At 55.5% G+C, this 27,597-nt stretch overlaps 1 protein-coding gene across 1 annotated transcript in view; it reads right to left on the bottom strand.

Moving 5' to 3' along the window:
• The window catches only part of PTK2B (protein tyrosine kinase 2 beta), a 97,599-nt gene extending 71,429 nt beyond the window's left edge, over positions 1–26,170 (bottom strand). Inside the window, exon 1 of the mRNA XM_056114152.1 lies at positions 26,061–26,170. The gene's annotated coding sequence lies outside the window, so the exon portion shown is untranslated. The remainder of the gene's footprint in view (positions 1–26,060) is intronic.
• Positions 26,171–27,597: the final 1,427 nt, after the last annotated feature.

Genomic DNA, 27,597 nt, shown 5'->3' with positions numbered 1-27,597 from the left:
TGGGTGCTGCCAGGAGTGATCCCTGAGCACCTCTGGGTGTGATCCCCCTAAAGAGAAAGTTCAAGATATGAGAATATTTGGAATATATGACAAGTCCAAGATAATAGTCCTCATAGCAAAATTGGGGAGGGGGATATTAAAAAGTTGATGACATTTAAACACGAGTTGAAAATAGCACGGGAGATGGGAAGGGAGAGATCCCAGTGTCCTAAAAGTCTTTCCACTTTGGAAGAAGGATGATAATGACAAATGTTTGGTTTTCAGTTCAAGCATGTGTAAAAATAAGCTAGACAATTTAAATAATGAAATTGTAATATACAACTTCTCAACCAGCGATGTGAGAAAGGAGATGGCTTAATTAAAGAGGGACAATTGGGTGGGAAGAAGGCAAGGAAGGAAATAGAAAGTGACACAGTAGAATGTAAATATCTGAGAAGGCTTCACAAACAGAAAGACTTAACTAACTGTTAAAAGGCAAAGACTTTTAGGAGCAATATTTTGAAAATCAAGTTATGTGTGGCTTATAAGAAAAAATTCTAAAACATTAAGAGATGGAAGAGTTGAAATCTGGGGCCGGAGTGACAGTACAATGGGGAGGTTGTTTGCCTTGCATGTGGCTGACTTGAGTTTGATCCCTGGCATCCCATATAGCTCCTGGGCACCTCCAGGAGGAATTCCTGAGTGCAGAGCCAGGAGTAACCCCTGAGCATTTCTGGGTGTGCCCCCACAAAGGTTGAAATCAGGGGGTAGAAAAACAAATGACACCAATAAATGGAAGTCAATAGAGATACATGGAATAACAATAAGTTAGATTTGTTGGGGTGGGGGAGAGTTAAATCAATGACAAGGAACAGTAATTTTAAAAATGAGAAATTCACCAACAATAAGAAATGCTTGTATACCAAAGCACAGAAATTAAAAGAATAAGGCAAAAGTAGAAATACAAAAGAGAATGGCTCCTTCTCTCCTGTCCAATTTCATTGCACCTGAACTCTATCCTTGTATTCAATTTTGCTGAACTTATAACAGGGAGCCCAGGTAGAATTCAGACAGATATAAATGATCAGGTATCAGCAAGGAATGTAGCTCTCTTGGATGTGTGAGAGTTCTGTGTTTCACCCCAGGTAGCACAAAATAAATAGATAACTCATCACTCTAGAAGTGAAATGGAGATGACACTTAACAGAAAAAAAAATGGAGCAGGTCCTCCTTCAGCAGAGTAATCCAATATGGCTGGATCATGAACCCCAGTTGACAGAGATGTCAAGACTCAAAGATATTAATAATAAATGATCCAGGGTTGCAGAGCTGGCGAACTTGAACTCAAACCATCCCGGGGGATCCCTATGAAGCCAGGGAACTTTGTGGCCCTGTATGCCCAGCAGGTAAAGCCATGGGGAAGAATTCAGGCATTGGAGAGACATATTACTGGCTGCATCAACTCCAAATTCATAGGTGAAGATCCTGCCCCCCTAGGCAGGTGTGTTTGGAGAGGGGAACTCTGGAGGTGACTGGTGGTGCCCCGTAGTGAGACCTCGAGGCCTCCTTCAGACCTTCCACCAGTGAGGATGCAGTGGCTGGTCTCTGCCCAGGGTTCTTCCCTCTTGGTTTTCCAGTCTCCAGGCTGTGAGCTATCAATGTTTGTGCTTAAGACACACTGTAGTTCTCCCAGCAGCCCAGAGAGATCTGCCGAATATGTGCGTGAATTCATCTCTGAAAATTTTGTTTCTTCATGTTTGTTATTTGCATTCATAAATGCAACAGGTTTTTGTGTACTGACTTTTGGAGCCTGCTAATTGGTTATATCGGTTTACCATCTCTTAGAATTTGTTTTAGTGGAAGTCTTCCCACGTGTACATGTCAGATCTCTTGTGTATGTTGTCAGATCATCAGCAAAGAGTGAGGGCTTAACTTTCTCTTTTCTAATTTGGGTCCCTCTGATTTCTTTCCCTCGTCTAATTGCTAGAAAAAGTGGTGAGCACTTCTCAAACCCTACTGAACAGCAGTGGGGAGAGTGGACATTTGGCCAAGTGCCCAATCTCAGAAGGAAAGCTTTCAAATTTGGACTGTTGAGTATAAATGTGGTTTTGTAATAAATGGCCAGTTCTATCCTGAGGTGCATTCCTTCCTGCTTTTTTTCTCCAATTATGAGTGGATATTAAGTGCTGTCTAAAGCATTCTCTGCGTCAATGGATATGATACGCACTTTTTGTCTCTCCCTTTGTTGATAAGGTATAATGACAGTGACTGAGTTGCATATATCAACCCATCTCACATCCCTGGGTTTAATCCCATTTGATTGTGGCATTTGATGCTTTTGATATATCATTAGACTCAATGTCAGACTGCTGAAGTTTTGATGAGGATTGTTCGCACCAATGTTTGTCAGGGATATTGGTCTATAATTTTCCTTAGTAATATTTCTGCTTACTTTTGTCATTGGTATTAAGGTGATGTTGGCTTCAAGGGGCCATTAGGAAGTCCTGTGAATGAGTTCAGTCAGAACATCAGCTGGGCATTTTTCCTGTTAAGCCAGAGCTTCTGCTGCCCCCTTGCTCTTCATCTGAGTTGCCTCTTTCTGCCACCCAAGTGTCTCCTGACCAACAAGGGCCACTGCTCTTGCCTCTAGTCTGTTTATTGTCCACTGACCTTCCCTGACTCAAAAGTGGTGAAGAAAATAGAAAAGCAAAAACCAAAAACAGGATTTCACAAGGTGGGTCCATGGATGGTCCCCAAAGAGACAATCTCCCGATAGACGGGACTGGATAAAGATGCCCACCTCCTGCAGCTGGCGGAAGTCGGCAGAGAGAGTGACCCAATGCATCTCACAGCTGAGAGTTTTGCATCCCGTCTGCTGTCAGGGGTCATATCGACTCCCAGCGATGGCAACTCTCACAACCCTCCAGAAGTGGCGGGGGAGCCAGGAGGGTTTACCACACCAGTGGAGCCGGCCCAGGAGCAATTTCAGTGCCTGAAAAGTTTGGAGACATCAAAAGTGTCATCAGGCAGGAACTTTTGTCTGCCGCTACTTTTCAATACTTTTTATTTTGAAATAATTATAGACTCATAGGAAATTGCAAAAATAGTACAGAGAGTGCCGTTAACCCTTGGCCCCACAACTCCCAGTGGGGAAATCTTTTCTGACAATGCCAAGGCCAGATAGACGACTGTATGACTCTATGACCAACACAATCCATCTTTACCAATAGGTGTGTGTGTGTGCTCACGCGTGCATGCGTGCATGTGTGTGCATGCGTGCCTTGCAGGTCTCTGTGGTCTATGTCTGTGAAGTTCTATGTAATCTTATCCTATGGTTGCATAGCTTCCTCCACAATCAAGAAGTACCTTTGGAATACACTGCTCCCTCGTATCTCCTCATTTCTGTCTACACCTCTAGGTCCAGCTCTGTGCTTTAGTCTTTGTAAGACTGTTTCATGGGGCCGGAGAGATAGGCTAGTGGGTAGGGTACCGGCCTTGCATGTGACTGACCCAGCTTCGATTCCCAGCACATAGGGTCCCCTGGGCACCGCCAGGCCCCGAACACAGAGCCAGGAGTAAGCCACGAGCACAGCCAAGTCAGACCCCCAAAACCAACAATAAAAGAATTTTGTCTCGATGTGTCACACCGGAAATGCATTGATGAGACAAGGTTGGTTTGTTGCGCTGGGGACCCAATGGAGAGCCAGTGCCCTTCTTCTCAGCCATTTACCCAGCACCAGGAGAAGGCTTTAGGGAAGAAGCTTCTCTTTGCCTCTGCAAATGCCCGTGAGTCTGACCACACAGTATGGACCAGCACTGCTCAGAAAATGCTCTGGGCTCAGACCCAGAGGCACCCACGTGGGCTGGGTTGGCGTTTTGCTGTGGACTGTGGGCAAGACCTGCTCCCAGGGGTGGGGCTGTCAACTCTCTGCTCTGCCTGGCCTGACCATGGGGAGGGGAGGGTTCGCAGCCGCTCCTGCTGCAGGTCTCTGAGCTGGAAGGGGAACCTGACCACTTGTGACATGTATGGGTGTGATAATGGGCTTCCTGACAGATGGCTGTGGTCCCCGCCACCTTTGTCAGCGCCCTGGGCCTTTGTGCCCCGAGCGCAGGTCTGGGTGAGCTCACTGAGCAGTGGACCTCCGCAGATGGTCAGTCGTGCTATCATCACAGCCACTGTTGCACAAAGGCCTTCTCCACCTGTCCTTGCAACATGTTCTAGAAAGTACCAGCACGTGAGAAGAGCCACCAGCCATGGAGATGCGTTCCCCCACCCATCAGAGCAAGCACGGAGATTAGATTCCTGGGGCTACGCTGTGACTTGGAAGGCAGAGCCTGTGGCTGGCATCGGGACGCCCTGGATTCCATGCCCAGCACTGCAAGCCCCTCTCCCCTGGCAGCATCACCAGGGGTGGAAACTATTTTTTAAAAAAATGGACAGGGGGCCAGAGTGATAGTACTTGCCTTGCATGCAACCAACCCGGGTTTAATCTCCGGCATCCCATAGGGTCCCCCAAGCACCAAGAGGAGTAATTCCTGAGTGCAAAGCCAGGATGAACCCTGAGCATCAAGGGTGTGGTTCCCCCCACTCCCAAATAAAATTAAAAGAGGGGTGGAGGATTTGCCCTCTAGTAGAGTCTTCAACTGGTTTCCAACTTGCAATTATAGCTACTCCTGTAGTGAACATCTTAATGTGGGAGCACTTCCTGGCTACAGGATGTTTCCTTGGAGAGAAATGCAGACATCCTGGGATACTGATGGGTTTCTGGGACTCCTGTGCTCCCGGCCAGCTCGCTTTCCAGACACAGCACAGTACCGCTGCCTGCCGCTGCCGTCACAAAGGACCATGTTGACGGTTTGTTGTTTAGACAGTGCCAGAGATGGAACACGGGGCCAGCACGGGACAGGTGCTATAAAGGACCCTTCCTGCCTAACAAATGACCACAAACATGATGTCTTCAAATGGTACTCAGGAGTCTGAGAGTTCGGAGATGAAAAGTCCCCAAATCCATGTGCTCTTCCTGGAAACACTAAAGGGGAAAAAAACATTTTCCTGGGGCCAGAGAGATTGTACAGTAGGTAAGGCTCTTGCCCTGCATGCGGCCAAGCCGTCTTGATCCCCAGCACCCAGAGGGTCCCCTAAACCTATCTCAAGTGATCCCTGGACAGAGGCAGGATCTGAGCACTCCCAGATGTGGGCCCCCAAAAAATAAAATCCAAACAAGCAAAAAATCATTTTCCTTCTCGTTTTCAGCTTCCAGCAGGGAATCTTTTCCCTGCTGAGAGTCATCTGGATATTGATAACATCATTCATAGGCCTTAACTGCAGACAGGCAGGATGCGGGAAGCCGATGTGAAGCATCCGTGTCTGCTCGTCAAACAGTCCTCAGTCCCATGGGCCTGCCCGCCAAGGCCCCACAGCGTTCTGGGGGAGGGGGGGTCACTGTTAGGCACCCACCGGCCAGTACTGAAGCAGTGAGTCCTTAGCAAAAGGGTGGCTTGTCTGCAGGGCTAAAGGGCACACCGGGAACCAGCTCTTTCCTCTGAGCTCCAAACAGAAGGGCGAGTGGGATTCCAACAGCAAGTTGAAGCCCCCCAATAAAACACAATCCTTCAAAGGCAGAAAGGAGTGGATACAAGCCCCTCTTGCAGTCTCTGTCTCTGAGTTCAGGCCCAGCAAAAGACCGACTCAGAGCCCAGCCCGAAGGACCAGGAAGTCGCAAAGAAAACCTGTTTCCCACAGCCTAGCAGCGCACGGCCGGACTTCACCGCCAACCAAAACCTGCTAACAGACAGCACGGCAGCGCACGGCAGCGCACGGCGGCTGGCTGACCCCGGATCTCTGGCCTGCACCCCCGTCTCTCGAAAAGCTGTGCTAACTTTGTAACCACGGCATGAAGATGGGGTCCCAACCCCGCAGCACTTCCAAGGCCAACATTTCCCCTCCATACCAGGTTCAACGATCCTGCCAACGCACATTTGCACCCGCGGGCCACAGAGCTCTTGCTGCTTCACATCAGAGCCGGTGCCAGCAGGAACTGAGATGCTTTATCTACGGCGACGTCCCCAACTCCCAGACTCTCGTCACTGTGTTGTACCTCCCTCCCCCAGAACAACCAGGAAGGAGGCTCTCCCTGCCCTCAGGTCACCTCACAACGTGCCCCCTGGGAAGAACATGGGCAGTGACCTCTCCTCAAGCAGGGGCACGCCGTCCCCCGTCCCCTGGCCCTGCAGATGAGCCCCAGGAACACACGAACCAGTCAGGGCTCATTCGTGGGTTTTGGGCAGCAAATAAAACAACAGAGGCGGGAGAGAAAGTTTCCTCCTGCCGGTGAGTCTGTGGGTGCCGGCTGGGCTCAGCCAGCTGTCGTGTTCTCCATCTTTCTTTTCTGTTTGGGGATGGTGCTCAGGGGCTACTCCCAGCTCAGTACCCTGGAGTTGTTCTTGGCAGTCCTTGGGGGGTTGTGCGGAGCAGGGGACAGAACCCCCCGGCTCAGTGTGCACTCAGCCCGCTGGGCTGTCAGCCCCTTTTCACCAGCCCCAAGAGGCTCTCGGCTGCCTGAATCAGCTGCCTCAGACCAGGCCCTCTGTGGGTGACATGAGCTCTGAGTCCCCTCCCTGGGGCCCCCTCTCTGGTCACCCGGCAGCAGCACAGGCGTGGGTGACAGTAGGTGTGAGGCGCTGGTGTTTCCTGCCTCCCCTCGGCCCATAAGCCCAGTTCCTGGCCACTGCCTGCAGAGCTGCCTGGCCAGCACATAGTGACCGCCCTGGAGGAAGGCATGGCTGCTCCTGGGAGACCATGGGTAGCGCACGCACTTGCTCTGATCTGGCCCGGCAGGGAAGGCTTGAGGATGGAGTGGGCGACAAGGTGGGGAGGGACAGACAGAGAGGCAGAGACAGAGAGACAGAGATAGAGACAGACAGAGACAGAGATAGAGACAGAGAGAGACAGAGAGAGACAGAGTGAGACAGAGAGAGACAGAGACAGAGAGAGACAGAGACAGAGAGACAGAGTGAGACAGAGAGTGAGACAGAGATAGAGACAGAGAGACAGAGTGAGACAGAGACAGAGACAAAGACAGAGTGAGACAGAGACACAGTGAGATAGAGACAGAGAGCCACAGAGACACAGAGATGGAAAGACACAGAGACAGAGACAGAGTGAGACAGAGACAGAATGAGACAGAGACAGAAACAGAGACAGACAGAGACAGAGACAGACAGAGACACAGAGTCAGACAGACAGAGAGAGGATCAGGGAGACAGCTCAGTAGTCAGGACCTCACAGGTGCTGGCAACCAAGTTTGAAGCCCGGTTCCATGTGACCCCCCACCCCATGCACCATCAGGTGTGATGCCGATGGCCCCCAGCTCCTCAGACACCTTGTGGCATTGTATCCTTGGCTCTCCACACTGGCCCATCCACCCAGGTTACCAGAGCATCACCGTGAGGAGCTTTATTTATTTTTTTTTAATTCATTTTGTTCTGTTTGTGATGGGGTGGCACACCCAGTGGTACTCAGGGCTTCCTTCTGACTCTGCACTCAGGGGACGCTCCCCCCCTGCACCTGGAGACACTCAGAAAACCATTGGGGTGCCGGGGATGGAACCCAGGTGTGCCCAGGTTGGCCACGTGCTAGGCAAGAACCCTACCCGCTGTCCTATCACTCCGGTCCATCAGTGCTTTCTTCTTATTCCTGCTCTAGAAAATGCTGTGAGCGTTTCTCCTCCCCTGGGGTCCAACAGACTGAACCTCCAGAGAAATGCAAGCTCCGCTCTTGGCTGACTCTTCCCAGCCACACGTTGCTCACAAGTGCGGGCTGGCCCAGAGCACCCGTCCCTGGACGCATGAAGCATGAACCGTTCTTGCTGGAACAGTGCTGGGGAGAGGCAAGAGGGTGGCCTCCACCTGCCCGGCTGTTGCTGGCCCAGGACCCGCTGTCCTCCGCCCTCCTGAGTCCCGTGCCTGTTCTGCAGAGGCTGCAGGGCTGGGGAAGAAGCTGTTTGTCAAGATCACGGCGCATCTTATAGAGTAGGGTAGTGGGCACGTAGGGAGGGGTGGGAAGGGAGGGAACCTTCGGCCTCAGAAATGCTGTGGGGCCTGGGTTTGATGAGTGAGTAGACAAGGGGTACCCGTGAGCGTGCCCCCCTGGTATCGTGGGTGATGGACACGAGGGGACATGGAGTTTGAATAGCAGATCTTGTCATATTTACAGAGGCAACATGGGGGACAGAAGCTGTGGGCGCAGCTGTGCAGGCGGCCAGTGGCGACTCTGCTCATCACTGCTCTAGTAGTGAGGGACTCTGTGGGCTGTGTCACCGAGAGACGCTGGACCCAATAAAGGACCAGCCTCAGGTACTCGTTTTCACTCTGGAGAATTGGCTCTGTCTGTGCATTGGGCGCCTGGCGAAGGTTCTCCCCCCCACTCCCCCTCATTCCTTCTCTCCTTCCAAGGAACGTTTGCGAAATTTGCCTGGACACTGTCCAGCACTGATAACTCCAAGTCAGGTTCGAAACTGCCAAGATGGATGGGCAGCACGGTCCCATTCTGACGGGAAGAGGCCTTTCTGGAAAGCCAGTGTCTGGCTCTGATGGAAACCTCGTTCCCTGGGGATGAGTGGAGGTGTAAAGGGGCTTTGAGGATCTGGAAAGTTTCCTTTTGACCTCGCTCCAGGCCACCTTTCTGTTTGGTTGTGTGTCTTTTTATCTGAAAAGTTAAAACCCAAAAGCGGCAGAGAAAAAAGGGCTGGCATCCACATGGCCACAATCCCGAATTAACCACTGCTCATTAGCGTGTGGGAGATGCTTGTTTGTTAATAAAAGGGTTTGGACCCAGTGACTGCCTGCCATGGGCCCTTCCAGCCTAACCTCGAAGCAGTGACTCACTCTCCCAGCTTAAATCTGTTTTTCCGCTGCTCCCCCACTTTATAGCTACATTTTAATTTATTAATTTTTGGAGGGCTTTAGGGACCATGCCTGGTGATGCGCGGGGCCTACTCCTAGTTCTGAGCTCAGGGATCGCTCTTGGCAAAGCTCGGGGGACCTCTGGGGTGTCAAGGTCAGAAGCTGGGTCAGTGGTCTTCCCAGCTATACTATGGCTCTAACTCTCTCTCCAACATTTCTTTTTAAAGCTTGGCAAGCTACCCATGATGCATTCTATATGCCAAACACAGTAACAAGTGTCGCAATGAAGACGCTACTGGGCCTGCTTGAGCAAATCAATGAACAACGGGAAAACAGTGACAGTGACAGTTTTAAGTAAGTTAGGATACCCTGGATTGCTTCTGTTTCTCAAATCTTCAGCCTGATGCAGGAGGAATTGTTGGTTTTTCAACACACATCCTGTTTCCCTGTTGCCCAACATCACGAGACTTGGGAGTGGCAGGGGGCTGGGGGTTCAGCAGCTGTGAGACTCCCCTTGAAACTACTCCCCTCTCCCCAGAGCTGGAGGGTGCTGGGGTGTCCTTCCCACTGGATATTCCTTGGGCGCAAGCTCTTCCCTACCAGGGTCTGTGGCAAGAAACTTTGCAAAGGGCGATGCAGGCGTCTCTCGAGGCAGGCTGGCACTCCTTGGTCACACTCCCAGTCTTCAGGATTTCAACACCCTTCAGATTCCCTCCTTGCTGGCCACGCTGTCACTGGCTACACACTGTAGGTGTCACATGCTCCACCACCTCCAGCTCTGGGGAATGTCTGCAGAGTCAGCACTTCTCTGAGACTCACTAAAGCTGCCAGCGCCTGGCAGAAGCAGCAGCCGGACCCCAGGGCACGCTCCTTCGGGACCTCTGCCCCCACCCCAGGCATGTTCTGACTCATGTGTTTTTCTCAAGAAAAGGTTAGAGCCGTATCCTTTCCTAAGCCAGAACTGGAAGAAGCCTCTAGAACATTCCTGGGCTGAGGTTTGGATGAGGTGAGCTCAGTCACGGAGCCTCGGAGATTAGGGAGTGGAAGAAGACTTGGGCACCGAGAGTTTCTGGCTGCCCGCCCAGCTGGGTGTCTAGAAGGGTCTGGCTCTGCCCGCCAGTGCGGGGGTCGTCACTGTGGGAGCTGTAAACACCATGGGATCCAACCTGTCAGCTTCACAGGGGCACCTGGCGCCAGCTGCAAGGCTATTCCTCACCTCGGACATTTGCAAAACACTTTGGAAAGTGCCCAGGTGATGAGCAAGGAGCTTCTTGCAGCTCTGGGCTGGAGGTGCTCATGTTCTCAGCTCAGAAGTAGCCCTGGGCAGAGGGATTGGAGGCCCCAGGAGGCCTGGAGGCGGCGCTGGAGCAGACCCTCCTTCCCAGCCCGCACCATCGGTACTGCTTGGCCCTTGCCTCGAGAATGCAGCTGGGAAATGGGGCAGCACTGGACGGAGAACGGTTTCCAATGCCCCCGTGCTACCTGAGCTCAGGAGCCAGGAGTAGCCCCTGAGCATCCCTGGGTGAGGCTCCTGAAAACCAACAAACAAAACTTTAAAAAGAAGAAAGGGGAGGAAGACTTCTGGGCTGAGCCCCCTGGACGCTGTATCTTTGGCCAGCGTCCTTCTGGGTTCCTTCCTAGCATTGTCACGCTAACCTGTGGGGCAAATATTCCAACCCCTCTGGGAGACAAAGGTTCGGAGAAGCAAAGAACTTGCCGGCAATCACGAAAACAAGCTGGGAAGGGAAAGGAAGCCAGTCTGGGGCTGGAACATTTGCCTGGTTCTCTCTGTCCCTGCTCAGGGAGGCCCTGTTCAGCCCAGCATAAGGGCAGGAGCTGGACCTCGAGTCCCTGGTACTGCAGGTGGCCCCTCAGACGTAGCATGTTGGCAACAGAGACTGGCAAAGGGGACGAAGGAGAGCTGACGGCAGAGGGAGCAGGGCCTGCCAGGAGGAGGAGGCTGCGGGGAGCAGAGGGGGGGAGGAGGCAGGGGAGTGGCAGAACATTGCAGAACAATCTCCAAATGGAAGAGCCCGCAGGGGCGGGGGGTGGCGCCTGGTGGGGGGCTGCGGGCTGGGTGCAGGGCAGGGCTGCGTGGGAGCCGAGAGCCTTCTGCAGCCCCCCTGTCTGCATCGCTTTCGTCCCGGAGAACAAGTGCAAGCAGAGAGATCCGGCCCTTCGAGAACCGCCTACACACACGCCCCCACGGAGGCAAAGCCCGGCAGCAAGCAATTTGGGCCCCCGGGGGCTGTGCCGTCTCTCTGGAGCATGGTGCTGCAGGGGACCCCTGACAGCCCGCTACCTTCCAGCTGCAGAGACCAGCCGGGGAACTGTCGCTGGCGGGCAGAGCATCACCGCAGCGGCAGGGAGGAGGTGTGAGCGCGTGCGCCCTCGCCGGTTGCCAGGCAACAAGGGAGCCAGGACCAAGCCGGCTTCTTGGAGGCGCTTGTGCGGGAATCTGCGCACCCACCGCTTCGCGGGTCCTCGGGGTGGAGAAAAACGGAGGCTGCTGTGCAGACTGTGTGTGTGTGTGTGTGTGTGTGTGTGTGTGTGTGTGTGTGTGTGTTAGGAAGTTAGGGAGAGCCCCGTCTGGCAGAGAAAACAGGGAAGTGGATGGAATCCTCTTGAATTTGGGGACGCCAACGAAGGAAACATGGACAAAGACAAACGCACTGGTCTCCCGACTCCGTGGAATCCAAACAAACCAATAAACACAGCAAATGGAAAACTGAATAAACTCTCAAAACAAACAGCACCCAGCAAAGACACGGAGACCAAATTTGGAGGCGGGGTGGGGTGGGGGACTGGAGGGAAGGAGGGTGTAACCAGGGAACTGAGTAAAGGAAGGGGTGGGAACACAGAAGAAAATGATCCCAGCTATGAGTAAATAACAAGGGATAAGGGATCAGTGTGGGGACCTTTGACAAATTCCCAAAATGGCTAAGAACGGCCGGGCATGGGCTTGCTTTACACTGTAAACTAATGCCAAAGAAGCGTGTCCCGGAAATACACCTGAACTGTCCCACTGAGTCAACTTTACTTTAAACAAAGATAGGAACATTTTGACTTGGACCAAGTTGAGTTTAAAACTGCCCCCCACCACACATACACACCACAGTGAAAAACCCCACCTCTCCCAGAAAGATATTGCAAGACAGATGTGTCAGGCCTTGAACCTCCCTAGTCTCCGACTTCTGGGATAATTTCTGTTCCCCCCATCTCTTAGATAAAGAGATAACTGTATTTATGGGGTGTTCCTGTCACCTGAGTCGGAAGGTAACGCCCCTGTGATCGGGGGCTCGAGGCCCTTCTCAGCCCTACAGCCCCGGCACAGGGCAGTGGGAGCCAACACCCTGGGCTGCCCTGGGAGAAAGGGGTGTCAGCTTCTGCAGGGGTCCCCAGGAACCGAACAGCCATCCCCATGAGAGGCTCTTGGAGAAGTCGGGCTGCAAGGCAGGAGGCAACAGGAATGGAATCAGGAGATGAAGACCAAGATTGTGTTCTGGGGGGCCAGATCAGGCCAGTTCTGGGGGCTGGCATGGTACAATGTCACAGCTGGGACTGCCCTCTCCCCCCGTCCCCCAAACTTCCACGCTGATGTCTTCACCGATTCAGAAGGTGAAGCCGAGCAGGTGACCCTGTGCAGTAAATCTGCATCCTGGTGAGACCCAGAGGCTGGGAGCCATCAGAAGGACAGCCAGATGGACACAGGGAGAAGACCCTGGCCCCAGCCCAGAGATCAGCCTGCCTTTGATCTTCACCTTCAGCCCTCAGAGTGTCTGGTGCATGAGTCACTTGGCCCAGTGGTGCTTGTGGCCAGCCACGCTGACTGGTATGAGGACGGTGAGAGACAACGGGGGCTGGGTGAGGAACAAGCTTCAGGGAGCCTTGATGCACAAGTGTCCGATGGAGGAGTTCAAAGGGCCACGTGACAGACAGATGGGTCTCCCCAAGGATGTTTAACATGCCCAACATTTGGGATCAGTAGGCCTCCATGGACAAGCTTGGGTGACTGTGTGACAGGCAAACACCATTCCTCTGTGCTAGCTCTTGGGGGTCCCCAAAACAGTCTGTCTTTGGGCAAAAGCAACTTCCCTCCACAGTGGGTTCAGGTTTGAGAGAACTGAACTCTGTTGTAAAGAAGAAGCTTCCAGCCATCAGAATCTCTCCAGAGAGTGGGAGATTGGGAGCGCTGGATGAAGCATTGCCTATGAGACTCGAGGGAACTCAGACCGCTTGTCCACAAGGTACGGACGGATGCTCCCAGCGGGGACCCGCTCCTTTCCCCAGTTACCCTTGGTTCTGTGCGGGAGCGTCTGGCCCACAGGAGCATCCCACTTCCGTAGGAGGGGGTGGGGTGCTGGAGACCATCTCCCAGCAGAAGTCAGGCTCTCCCTCTGGTTTTTGGTGTGGGGGGTTCCCTTGGCTGTGCTCGGAGCTTACTCCTGGCTCTGGGCCCAGCGATCACTCTGAGTCATTTTCAGGGGACCCAGTCTGACTTGGAATAGAAGTGGGATCAGTTGTGGGCAAGGAAAGCGCCTTAAACCCTGAGCTGTCTCTCGAGACTGCGTGAGAAGAGAGGAGGGAAGTGCTCCATGGAAAATGCACGCGGGGAGACAAATGCCCTCTGGGAAGCGCTCTGCTCGTGAGGGAACAGGTGGACCCGAGTCTTCTCTGCTTCGGAAAGTCTTGAGGCGACTTCTAGCCCCCACCCCCACCCCAGGGCAAGAGGTCTGGTGCAGCGGGGACAGTGCTGACATGGCACACAGGCCAACCTCAGTTCGATCCCAGCACCAGTGACCCAGAGCACAAAGCCAGGAGTCCACCCTGAGCACCACTGAGTGGGGCCCCAAGCCCCAGTGAATCAATCAGACAGAGAGTCTCTCGCTAGGTGTCTCCGCGCAGCTTTGGAGAGGGTAAAGGCAGCTGAGAGCAGAGATGGCTACTCAGGGTGACTGGGCTCCTGGGGGGAGAGAGTATGTGTATGCACTTGTGCGTGTATTGTGTGTGCATGTGTGTGCATGTCTGTGTGCATATGTGTGTTCATGTGTATCTGCATTGTGCATGTGTGTTGTGTGTGTTCATGTGCATGTGTGCACGTATGTGTGTACATGTGTGTATGTGCATATGTGTGCATGTGCATGCATGTTTCTACATGTGTGCATTCATGCATGTGTGTGCATGTGTGTATGTGCACGTCATGTGTGCAGGTGTGTACATGTGTGCATATATATGCATGTGTGTATGTATATGTGCATGCGTGTGTGTGCGTGCATGTGTGTGCGTGCATGTGTGTGTGTGTGTGTGTGGTTTTTCCCCAACACAAGCAAGGACAGAGCATGGTGTACAGTACTCAGCACCACCAGCTGAGTTTCTGACCCCGAGCACCAGATCCCACCAGATCCCACGAGAACGGGTCCCCTCGGACCCCCTTCCACCTACTTCATCTACCACCTCCTCAGGCCTGAGGGGTTTCCAGCTGGGCCCCAGGATGCAGAGACGCTCTTTGCTCATAGGGTCAGTGGTTCATTGTGAAGATTACAACCCACAAGCCGCCGATGGAAGAGAGACAGGGCTGGTGCCCCACCCTTCCCGCCAACACTGGTCTGCAGGGCCCCACCAGCGTCACATTCTTGGGTCCTGCACGCTGAACCCAATCCCGAGTGTGTGGGGACAGTGCCCTGATGGAAGGAGAGTCTAGGGTGGGGCGCGGTGGTGCAGGTGAGTCTACCTGAGAGAGAGACGGACGCCAGTGGCCCATGGTGGCCCTGCCTGCCCCCTGAGCCCAACGAGTGTCCACCTGTAGCCCCAGCAATGGGGGGGACGCACTTATCTCTGCTCATCTCCAGAACCACCTTCAAACCAGCCTCTTCCTCACAACTCCAGCTGCAGCCGACGCCTCCCCAGCCCCCGCCTGGCTGGGAGACTCAGGAGCACCGGCAAGGGCTTGTGCTTATGAAAAAATAGTCTTAACGTTTGGGGAGCATGTGACAGCAGAGAGGGGACAAGGTCCAGGGTGGGGGGTGGGGGTGGAGCTGGGCACTGGGGCCCATCCCACCTTCCGGCAGGAATATCGCACATGCTTCCCGAATTCCAATGAAAGCTGCCAGCAAGCAGGTTGGGGAGCAAACACAGGCGGGCTGTGGGCAAGAACGCCGGGGGTCCGACCGTGGCCCTGTGGGCAGTTCCGGCTATGTTGATTCACGTTTCTCCCAGCCAAAGCCGATTCTGCGCTTGGTACCACACTGGCCTGACCAGCGGCCACAGCCCTCTTCTCTAAACACCTCCCCCCCCCCGACCTGCTTCAGAGCTGCTCTGGAAGGATGTCACACACACACACACACACACACACACACACACACACACACACACACACACACACACCTCGGTGCCCTCGAACTTCCTGTGGCCAGAAAATGACGTGCGATGCCAAGACCCTGCGCACCAGCGGTCACCACCACCATCCTATCGGGCACTGAGTGGCCACAGCTTCTGAGAAAGACACCTTTTCTCTGAAAAGGCTGTGCCTAAGAGCGCCTCTCTTGACAATACTCCTCTTCATCCTTTAACACCCTTCCCAGCATGACCCTCGTTTGTGAAACATTTTCTCCATTCTGGAAGAAACATTTTCTACCCCCCTGATCTCATCGGCACGCTCCTATTCACCTTTTAACACCCTTTTCCAGCATGCCCCTCATTTGTAAAACATTTTTCTCCACGTTGGATTAAAGTTGACAGCTCTGGTCTCAGGCCTCTGAGGCAAGGACACAGCTGGCTTTTGGGGGTGGGGCATGCTCACCCACCCTGCTCCCTGCTCCTGAGTTTGTCCCTGGAGTGTCCCCGGGGCCAGAGCAGGACTTCAGATAAGCCGCACCAAGGCCACTAACCCCTGGGTGGTTAAGCGACTCACCGATGCCAGGCCCATTCCTGACACAGCTTAGTTCTTTGGCTCCTTCCTGCCAAGGAACCAGAACTCAACTCAAGCCTTGGCTTCTAGGACCTTCTTCCCCTGTCTACACCCGCCCCGCCCCCACCCCTGCACAACATTAAAAAAAAATAGGAGAGGCCCAGGAGGTAACCCCAGGAGGTCAGGTGCTGGCTTGGCACACGGCCAATCTCAGTTCCATCTCCAGCACCATCTGGGGTTTCCCAAGCGCCACCAGGAGTGACCCCTGGGCAGGACTCAGCCCTGAGCACCGCTGGCCTGGGCGTGTCCTCTCCCCCTACCAGAGTCACATAAATAAGGAAACTGGACAACGGGAAGTGAACCGCAGACGCTCTTTCCTGCAGACGTTTAAACCAGGGAGGCGGTCACGTGGGGGGTGGGGTGGGGGGTGCTGGACTCAGTCTCAAGGCGCAGAAGGGACGGCCAAGGGGGCCAGCAGAACGCAGAGACCCTGGCGCAGGATGGGATGAAACGCCACGGAGGGGACCTGGATGACCCCCGCCCCCCCCCCTCCGCCACGGCCCCGCCCCTCTCCAGCTCCGCCCCCTCAACCCTGCACCCACCCTTGGACACTTATCACAAGGGCCCTGGACACGTCCCTGGTCAGGCCTGCCCCTGCCCCAGTTCCCTCCCAGGTACTGCTCCGCTAAGAGCCTGTACTTACTTTGTCACTTTCTGCTTGCTCCGCAGGGTCGAACTTTGGAAACCCCCGGGGGCCCCTGGGAAGGGCAGTGGCTCCCGCTCTGCCCTCTCTCTGCTCTTCTTCCTCTTTCCTCCGTCAGAGCCCCAGCGTCACAGTGCTGCCACCAGGAGTCCAAGGGGACCCTGGTGCGGGACAGGCTCTGTCTGCGGAAGGGGCTGCTGGACACCCCGAGGGGATGGATCCCTCTGCCCGGGGTCCCCCGTGAGCCCACAGTCCTCGGGGAGCCCCTGGAGCACCCTTGCTTTCATCCCAGCCCTGAAATGGATCCCAGGCTTCTGCCAACCTGATCCTGCAGTGTGGGGATGAGCCCTGGCAGGGGTGTTCCCAGCCACTGCCAGGAGCCAACGCTCTCAGCCTTGTTTTCAACTTATGACTACAATCTACTCACAGAACACACACCAAAAAAAAAAAAACTTCATTTGAAAAAGATATTTGCACACCTATTGTTCACTGCAGGACTCGGCACAACAACCAGAATATAGATGCAGCTGAAAAGCCCCGGTGACAGATGGTGGTCTGTAGGCACAGTGGAATACTATACAGCTGTCAAAATGATGTGATCACATAGTTCATGAGAATGTACATGGAGCTGCAGGTGCTTGTGTTCATTGAAACTACTCAGAGGGAGAAGGGCAGCTACTGGATGATCTCACTCATCTATGCACAACAGAGAGACAGAACAAGGGAAGAGACAGGACAGACCAATGGTGACCCCTTGACCTTCCATTACAAAACTTATAGACAGACATTTGGGAGAAGGGAGGGAGGGAAGAAAATCACACCCAGGTGACAGAGGGACACTGGAGGAGGGTCATGGGGAGGGGTGCAGTGATGTTGTACGTCAATCCCACGAACAGTAACACCCTGGCAGTATTTCCTAAAATATTAGAAAACAACTAACACAAAACTGGTTTTCCACGACCTCGAGGCCAGAGCTGTGCGCTCAGGGACCAGGGATGCTCTTCTTGGTGGGAAGAGGGCAGAGAGGCTTGGCGACTTGGCTCATTCTTGCTCATTCATGCATTCATTCACTCATCCCTAAAATCATTGGTACTCCCACCTATCCCATCCTCCCACCCATCCACTCATCCATCCACCAACTTAATTTTTTAATTTAGTTTTAATTTATTTGAAATGTTTTGGGGTGGGTGCGTGGGCACAGTCCCCATACACTCGGAGATGACTCCTGGCTCTGCACTTGGGAATCACTCCTTGGTGGTGCTCCTGGGGGACCAAGTGGGTTGCCCGGGATGGAATCTGACAAAAGAGACGAGGCAGACACAATCCCCACTGTGCTCTCCCTCCTTCCCTCTCTCATCCGCTTGAAAATGTGCGCACTTGACCGTGAGGTGACGCTCCCTCCTCCTCCTCCTCCTCCTCCTCCTCCTCCTCCTCCTCCTCCTTATCTGCCAGAGAAAGGAACTGTGTACTGCAGCCCTTTCAGATCCTCTCACACTGTGTGTTGTTCTCGCAATAACAATGGGGATGACACTGGCCTGGCACCACGGCTGCCATGGCATTGGCCTGGCGCTGCGGCTGTCCTGTCATTCCGGGAGCTTACAAACATCTGGGCTGGAGTGATAGCACAGCAGGTACGGCATTTGCCTTGCATGCAGCTGACTTGGGTTCGATTCCTCCATCTCTCTCTTAGAGAGCCCCGCCAGCTACCGAGAGTATCCTGCCCGCACGGCAGAGCCTGGCAATCTCCCCGTGACATATTCAATATGCCAAACACAGTAACAAGTGTCACAATGGAGACGTTACTGGGCCCACTCGAGCAAATCAATGAACAACGGGAGGACAGTGCTACAGTGCTACAAACATCTGGGCCGGGGGGACGGAGTATAGGAGTAAGGTGCTTGCTGTACGTGTAGCTGACCCCGGTCCCCAAGCAATGCATATGGTCCCCTGGGCACTGCCAAATGCCCCCTCCACCCCTACCCGCCCTGGGTTTCCTGTTGGACGTTAAAGAAACCGCATCAGTTTCTTTATCTTGAGAGAAGCACAGCTCGGGGCGCTCAAGACGCAGACAGTCTGAGAAGAGAGCAGCAGCACCCCCATCCACCCCGCTGCCCCCGGGACAAGGGCCCGGTGCCTCATGCCCAGGGTAACCCAGCTGTCCCCACCCCAGCGCGTCTGACCCGGAAGGGGCCGACTCTGGGTTCTGGGTTCTCAGGGTTGTTTGGTTTGGTTGGTTTGGTCTTTGTTTTGGGGGTGGAGGGGTTGGACCACACCTGGCTCTGTGCTCACACCTGGCAGGCCTTAAGGGACCATATGGGGCGCCAAGGATCAAACCCAGCTGGTCTGGTGCCAAGGCAAGCGGCGCCCTAGGACCAGTCTCAACCCGCGACAAGGACCCCCTCTGCGTCCCCTCTCTCTCCGGCTTCCCCTCAGCAGCGCCATTCACCCCAAGCTCCTGGGCTAGGTCTCTCAGGCCTCCCCTGGAGTCGGGTACGACCTGCCTTCCTTGCCGCCCCGGTCAGCCATGCTGGACAAAGTCCAGCCTTATCTCAGACTTTCTGCCCTGATCTTCCCCTGCTCTCCTCCTCCACCCAGGATGAGTCATCCGAGCCGAGTTCCCACCTCTCTGCCTGGATTTACACTCCCTGGCCATGGTGGTCATCCCACGTGACCATGGATACTCCTCCCAACACCTCAGAGACCTTCCAAATGCACCTTCCTCCAGGATGCGTCCCAGGATTGCCCAACAGCAGGGACTGGTCTTGGCTTGTTAGCAGCCAGCCCCTCACTGGCGCTGTGTGACCCGTGAACCTCCCCCTTCAGACCTGCCGCTGGAATCCTGCCTCTCCCGGGCTGCAAGTGTGGAGGGAGGGGAAATGGAGGCAGTATGTTGGAGCTCTGTGGAGTGCATTACTGACCACTAATAACTGCTACTGAGAAACAGAGTCTCGGGAAGTCCCCAGCTGGCCATGTCCATGGGAGGCCACTGACAGAGCCAGGATTCCAACCCAGGCCCAGAGCAGGGCGCTTACCTTGCCTATGACTGACCCATTCGATCCCTTAAGGTCTCTTAGCCCCACAAGAGTGAGCCCTGAGCACAGAGCCAGGAGTGAGCCCCGAGCACAGAGCCCAAAGTCAGCTCTGAGCACAGAGCCAGGAGTGAGCCCTGAGCACAGAACCTGAACTCAACCCTGAGCACAGAACCTGGAGTCAGTCCTGAGCACAGAGCCAGGAGTCAGTCCTGAGCACAGAGCCAGGAGTGATTCCTGCGCACGACCAGGAATGATTCCTGAGTGCAGAGCCAGGAGTCAGCCCTGAGCACAGAGCTAGGAGTCATCCCCGAGCACAGAGCCAGGAGTCAGCCCTGAGCACCGCTGAGTGTGGTCCCCAAATAAAAACAAAACAAAAAAGATTCAAATTCACTTTCCTGACCCCAAACATGTCCCTTTGCAGGGACAGTGCCCAGTGGGGCCCTGTGAGGACACATATGCCAAACGTCTCTCCTGGAGACCCTGCTTCTCCTGGGACCCTAATTCTTCACCTGCAGTTCATAAATGGAAGGAGAGAGACGGGGCCGCTGCCCCTTGGTCCTGAGGCCAGGGTGGGAAATGGGGCATGAGTAAGTTCATTCATGGAGAACCCTGAGAAAGCTGGGCGCTCCCCAGGGAGAAAGAAGGGTGCTCCCTAGGGAGAAAGATAGGTGCCCCACAGGGAGAAAGCTGGGTGCTCCCCAGGAAGAAAGATGAGTGCTCCCCAGGGAGAGCTGGGGTGCTCCCCAGGGAGAGAGCTGGGTGCTCGCTGGGGGCCAGGCAGGAAGTAGGACTGCTACTGCTCCCTCCCAGCTCATAATTCCCAGCAGGCCACTGGGCACAGAGCCCCAGGGAACCCCCAAGACCCCCCACCCATGCACTCGGGGGCTCTGGCCAGGGTGATGCGGATTCCTGGCCTACTGGGCAGGAGGGCCTGAGAGATCCGCTCCAGAGCCCAGGCCAGGCTCCTCCAGCCCTCTCTGATCACACTGACCAGCCGTTTGATTAGAGTGGAGGACCAGGGCACCCCCAAACCATTGTCCCGCCCAACCTGCCTGGACACAGATTTCCTGAGTCAGTCCGAGTCTCAGCAAACAGCCTGGAGCGTGAGGCCCCCCCTGCAGCCCCCGTTCCCCACATCAGCTGTCACCCCGAGTGACCATTACACCTTGAGGAACAGCAGACACTTCCAGGGCAGCCCGCAGATCCCCACCCCCACCCCCATGACCACAAGCTCTGTGCCATGCACCAGGCACCCTGGAAGTGACACCCCCTCCCTTTCCTCCTGCGTCAGCTCTGGGGCCTGGTGGCCAGCAGGCCTCCTGGCTGACCGATCAGTGGGCACGGCCTAGCTGCTGATTGGGCGGGGAATGGGGAGAAGCAGACAGGGGCGCAGCCCAAAGCGAGTTCGGGAGACCCAGGGACCTCGGACTCAGGGCAACAAGGAGAGGCTGGGCCCCTGCTTTGAGAGCCATCAGGAGCATGTGAGCATGGCTGGCCGGCCCTCTGTAGACCTGCTCACGGTCAGAAGGCCCGGTCAGAGCACGCCAACAGCGAAGAAGTCAAAGATATTGCCAGTCTCCTAAGGCAGCAGCATTGCGACATGTGGGAAATCGCACAGACACACCCAGATACTCAGCTCTTCTGCCCAGTGGCCAAGAACCCTGAACACGCACGGCAGGGGTCTCCCTGAGACCTCCCTGCTGGAGCATGGCTAGTCCCTCAGTGTGTCTCCGCCCCATGGGCATCTCAGGCCATCCTCAGATGGGGCAGCCGGGAGACCAGCTGGCTGATGGGCGTGAGGCTGGATTGGGCTGGGGCGCGGAGCACTGGGTCCCTTCCTGGAGAGGAGGGTGGGGTAACCCTCCACAGAAGCGTTGCCCCCAGCAGAATGCTGCATCTCTGGATGGCTGTGAGCACCCCCCAGACCTCCCTGAAGAGGACTGAGCACCACAGGGGGATGCGAGTGACAGGTGTCCTTTCCTGAAGGGCTTAGCACGACCCTGATCGAACACTGACCACCAGGGAACTGGATGAGCTCCCCAGGGCGTGACTGGCACCCTGGCGATCCCCTGTGCCGGTCCCTTTCTCTCTCTCTCTCTCTCTCTCTCTCTCTCTCTCTCTCTCTCTCTCTCTCTGTCTGTCTCTGTCTGTCTCTGTCTCAGACTCTCTTTAATGCTGCTGGAAAGGGCTGGAGACAGCTGGGCTGAGCAGGAGACTGAGCTCCCAGCTGTGGGCAAGCGAAAGGGACCGTTTTAAACCCATCGGTTCCCCGCTCGCTAGGTGCTTTCTGCTCCCCCGGCCCCGACCCAGAATTCACTCCCTCCAGCCCTTCTCCGGGTTTCCCAGAAAGGCTCCCCTCCAGCCCTCTAGCAGACACCCTCTCTCTTCACTCACCCCCAGTCCTATTTTCTCAACGACTGATCTGGACAGGAATAACCAGGCGGGGGGTATGACCTCAGCTACGGAGTGGACGTCTTGCTCGGACACGGCTCTGGCTGACTCGTGGCACCAAGCGGCCCCTCCACTTTCCAGAAGTGCCAGGAGTGGCCCCTCCATCACGGTTTGAAAAAATCCGGGAAAGGTGACGGCTAAGTTTTAAGGGGTGTTTGTCCATAGCTTGGTGGCCGGTTCTCTCTGGAGGCATCCCACTTCCCTCCAGCCACCCTTGATCCCCTGCTCCCGCCGTCCCCCCCTCAAGCCCGCAGAAGGGGAGCTGGTGCGCCTTCCTGGACGCAGCCCACCGAGAAGGAAACAGCAAAGAGAAACATCTCCCAGATTCTCTCTCTGCTCCGAGCCCCCCTCCCGCCCCCACCGATGGCGCATCAATAACTCTAAATGAGAATGGCTGAGCCCCGCGCCGTCTGTGGAAGCTATTTGGGGCTCCCCCCGCCCCACGGAAGGTGTTAAAAACAATATCTACCACTTCTTCATTAGCGAGAACCGGGCGATTTACATACATTATCACCCGTCTCCCCGCAACTCGGTAAGGAGCATTCTTCTTGGCCTCTTTTCGGAAAAGAGATTTTGGGGCTCCCAGGAGCTCTATGGGGTGACTTGCATGCTCGGGGTTCACTGGTCCAGGACTCCGAGCCCCGCTCCTGGGGGGCACGCACGGTTTGGCAGCGGTGTAAACCAATAATAGGCAAAGCGGAAACATGCTGCTTTGTGGCCGGGGAAGATGCTGTGGGCTGCGACCCCCGGTCTTGGGGACGGCTCATGTGGGCTATTGAGGGGGCAATGAGGCAAGCCTGGGGGGTCCAGCTGCCCACATCTCCACCACACAGGCAGCTTTCTGGGACCCCGACCCTGTCTGCGCCCCTTGCTGAAGCCACACATGGGAGTTTGCCCCGAAACTGTCATCAGCACGGAAGCCGGGCTCTGTCCTGTGCCACAGACGCCCGCTGAGACCGGCTAGAATCCTGGGGCCGGGCGCCTCGCATCTCCCTGGGGGGAATCTGGCACCCCAGCCTGGAAGGGCGGCGTGCTAGAAAGTCTCCTGCCTGGCTCTGGGTCCCACGTGTGGCTCTGAGGAGTTGCCATGGCAGCCTGCACAGGCCTTCTGGAACCTTCTACCTGCCTCCCTGCTCAGCCTCACCCCTGCACTCTGGTACTCAGAGTACAGAGAGCTTCATCGAGTGATGTTGAGTTTCCTGCACGTGTCCTTCTGCCCCTGGCCCCCAGGTCTGGCACTTCTGCCCACCCCCCCACTCCTCAGCCCAACCATTCTTATATACCCTCGGGTTGCAACTTAGAGCCACTTCTTCCAGGAAGCTTTCCTGAATAACTATGTCTACCTGCAGCCCACTAGCACCGACCTCAGCAGGAACAAGTCACATCACTGCTGTCCCACATGGTCAGCACCCAGCCTGAGTCTTGGGTGAAAAGTGAGGGGGTGCTACGGAAGGAAAGAAGGAAGGAAGGAAGGAAGGAAGGAAGGAAGGAAGGAAGGAGAGAAAGAAGGAAAGAAGGAAGAAAGAAGGAAGGAAGGAGAGAAGGAAGGAAGGAAGGAAGGAAGGAAGGAAGGAAGGAAGGAAGGAGAAAAAGAAGAAGGAAAGAAGGAAGAAGAAAGGAAGGAAGGAGAGAAAGAAGGAAGGAAGGGAAAGAAGGAAGGAAGGAAGGAAAGAAAGAAAGAAAGAAAGAAAGAAAGAAGGAGAGAAAGAAGGAAAGAAGGAAGAAAGAAGGAAGGAAGGAGAGAAGGAAGGAAGGAAGGAAGGAAGGAAGGAAGGAAGGAGAAAAAGAAGAAGGAAAGAAGGAAGGAAGAAGAAAGGAAGGAAGGAGAGAAAGAAGGAAGGAAGGGAAAGAAGGAAGGAAGGAAGGAAGGAAAGAAAGAAAGAAAGAAGGAGAGAAAGAAGGAAAGAAGGAAGAAAGAAGGAAGGAAGGAGAGAAGGAAGGAAGGAAGGAAGGAAGGAAGGAGAAAAAGAAGAAGGAAAGAAGGAAGGAAGAAGAAAGGAAGGAAGGAGAGAAAGAAGGAAGGAAGGGAAAGAAGGAAGGAAGGAAGGAAAGAAAGAAAGAAAGAAAGAAAGAAAGAAAGAAAGAAGGAAGGAGAGAAAGAAGGAAGGAAGGAAGGAGAGAAAGAAGGAAAGAAGGAAGAAAGAAGGAAGGAAGGAGAGAAGAATGGAAGGAAGGAAGGAGAAAAAGAAGAAGGAAAGAAGGAAGGAAGAAGAAAGGAAGGAAGGAGAGAAAGAAGGAAGGAAGGAAAGAAAGAAAGAAAGAAAGAAAGAAGGAAGGAAGGAGAGAAAGAAGGAAAGAAGGAAGAAAGAAGGAAGGAAGGAAGGAGAGAAGGACGGAAGGAAGGAAGGAAGGAAGGAAGGAGAAAAAGAAGAAGGAAAGGAAGGAAGAAGAAAGGAAGGAAGGAGAGAAAGAAGGAAGGAAGGGAAAGAAGGAAGGAAGGAAGGAAGGAAGGAGAGAAAGAAGGAAGGAAGGAGAGAAAGAAGGAAAGAAGGAAGAAGGAAGGAGAGAAGGAAGGAAGGAAGGAGAGAAGGAAGGAGAGAAGGAAGGGAGGGAGGGAGGAAGGGAGGGAGGGAGGAAGACAGCCCAAGGGAGCTGTCCATTCTGGCCAGAGCCTGTCAGCCCTGGGTCCCATCTCTCCTGCCACCTCTCCTCCGGGCTCTGTGCCCCTACGCCCACGCTGGGAGAGCACAGGGCAGAGCCGGGGTGCAGCCTGGGGCGGGGAGACCAGGGCTCCGCACCCCTGCATCACAGCAAGACCTGCAGCTGCCATCAGCTGTGTCTGTCCCCCGCATTGGGGAACCCCCGACGGGGGTCTCCTCATCCAAGCCGGGCCCCCACAAGCGCACAGGAGACCCTGGACTGCCCACGTGGAGTGGGGGCGGCAGTGTCAGATGGCAGAGGCTAGGGCGGGGGCGGGCTCAGAACATCGCCCAGGCGTTCCCTGAGCGCCCACAGGTGCCCACGCACAGCCTGACAGCCGGAGTTAACCCTGCAGTGGCCATGCTGCAGCCCCAGGTGGGCTCCCCCACCGCACACGTGCACGCACAACACACAACCAGGACTCATACACACACTCCAGTACTCACACACGGCCCCGTACTCACACATACACACACGCTCAGTATCACACACAGCCCTGTGCACACACACTCCAGAACTCACACACAGCCCCGTACACACACACTCCAGTATCTCACACAGCCCTGTACACACACACACACACACACTCACTCCAGCACTCACACACAGCTCCGCACACACACATACACACACACACTCTAGCACTCATACACAGCTTCGTACACACACACACTCTAGCACTCACATACAGCTGCGTACACACACATACACTCCAGTACTCACACACGGCCCCATACACACACACATACTCCAGTACTCACACATAGCCCTGTACACACATACACACACACACACACTCCAGTACTCTTAGCCCGTGTATACACACGTACACTCCTGGACAAACACACCCTAGGGCTCACAAACATACTCCAGGGCTCACACACAGTTCAGTACACACAACACACATACAAATACAACTAGGACTCATACATAGATGCCAGGACTCACATACTAGTATTCACAATGCAGTACGTATACACACAGCAGAACTCAGACCTCAGTACTCACACACAGCCCAGCAAACACACACACACACACACACACACACACACACAGGGACTCACACGCGCTCACACGCACACAGACCCTGGAATTCACACACATGCGCGCTCACACACACAGACACACACACATACATACGTGCGTGCACACACATGGACACTCACACACGCACTCTCCAGCCTTATACCCAACCCTGCACCCTGGCACTCCCTAGCACGTTGTCAACACTCACAGCCACAGCACACCGGCTGCACACACACCCAAACAACTCTCACACTCACACCGGCCGGGGGGCCCGCCGGGCGCAGAGTGACTGGGGCCCGGCCCTGCGCTGCCCTTTCCGGCCCGCGGCCCGCAGCCCCCATCCCCGGAGGCCGGAGCCTGGAGGGTCTCCGCGTGACCGTCCCGTCGGCGCTCAACGCGGGGTCCCCCCGCTGCCCACCTGTGCACCTCCAGCTTCGGGCGGCGCCGGGACTCACGGGGCAGCGCCGCGGCTCTTCGGAGCTGGACGGGCCGGTGCGCAGGACCGATGGACCGACCGGAGCGCAGGACGCACGGCCGGACGGGCAGGTGAGCGCGGCTGCGGACAGACGGGCCGGAGCGCAGGACGGACGGACGGACGGACGGAGGGAGCGCAGGACGGACGGACTGGCCCGAGCGCAGGACGGACGCCGCACGGGCAGGGGCGCGCGGTGGGCGCACGGGACGTTCGGGTCGGTGCGCGCGCGGCAGGTGGACCCCGCGGGGTGCGCGCTGGCAGGTCCGAACGCCCTGCTTCGCCTCCCCCTGCGCCCGCTAACCACACCCCTGCGTTCCCCTCCCGCTCCCCTAACGGCTGGGGAGTGTCGTCTGGGCGGCGCCGCCCGCTCGTACCATAAAGTCTGAAATAGACCCGCGGCCACTTCCCCGCAGCCCGCAGACCCTGGCAGGGGCGACCCGGTGCGGACCCCTCAACGCCTCAGCTCCCGCCAGCCCCCCCCCCCCGCCCCCATCTCCAAGGGTCTGTCCCAGACCCTCCCCCAAGGCGCCCTCGCCCCCTGCGGAGAATGAATTGGGGGGTGGGGGAGAGGGGGCTGGGACAGGACGGGCCCCCAGGGTCCGGCGCGAGGCGGGGGTGCCCGGGTGATGCAAGGCGCGCCCCATCCCTAGAGAGATTCCAGGCTTCCTCCTGCGTCCCAGAAAGTGGAAAGTGCTCAGGGCACTTAAAATCAGTTCCCAAAACTGCCGTCCACTCACGGGGGGTGAGGGTTTAGGGGCATTCCTTCAAGTTCCTCTCCAGAGACCCCGCCCCACACTTCATTCTGCCCGGAAGAAGGGCCTGGTGTTTCTCCAGAAGATGTGCAGTTACTTGTGCAGTGCGCATGGCTCTGGGGGCTGGGAACTGAACCCAGAGCTCCCAAGGGCGAAGGATGGGCTGCAAGGTCCCTGTCCCTGGCCATACCTTAGTTTTTCAGAAGCAGTTGGGGGGGGGGGGGCAGAGCCAGCCTGGAGGGGCACTTGCCTTGCACCCCAGGTTGACACTGATTGTACCTGACTGGCATTCAGGTAACTGCATTTTAATCTTTGATTCTGGCTTTGTGTTCAGGAATTCCTCCTGGCAGTGCTCAGAGAGCACTCCTGACTCTGCACTCAGGAATCATGCCTGGTGGTTCTCAGTAGGGACTCCTGGCTCTGTGCTCATGGCTCACTCTTGACCGTGCTCAGAGCTGACTCCTGGTTCTGTGCTCAGGGCTCACTACTGGTGGTCCTCAGGGCTGACTCCTGGCTCTGTGCTCAGGGCTGACTCTTGGCTCTGCACTCAGGAATCATTCCTGGTCGTGTGCAGAGATCACTCCTGGCTCTGCGTTCAGGGATCACTCATGGCAGTGCACAGGGCTGACTCCTGGCACGTCTCAGGGATGCCTCCTGGCAGTGCTCAGTAATCTCTCTGGCTCTCTCTTCGCTCAGGAATTTGAGCTCAGGAATTCCTGATGGTGCTC

The sequence above is a fragment of the Sorex fumeus genome, unplaced genomic scaffold (genome assembly GCF_029834395.1).
Source record: "Sorex fumeus unplaced genomic scaffold, SorFum_2.1 ptg000024l, whole genome shotgun sequence".
In the NCBI taxonomy this organism is placed as follows: domain Eukaryota; kingdom Metazoa; phylum Chordata; class Mammalia; order Eulipotyphla; family Soricidae; genus Sorex; species Sorex fumeus.
This window is presented reverse-complemented; position numbering and strand designations above follow the sequence as displayed.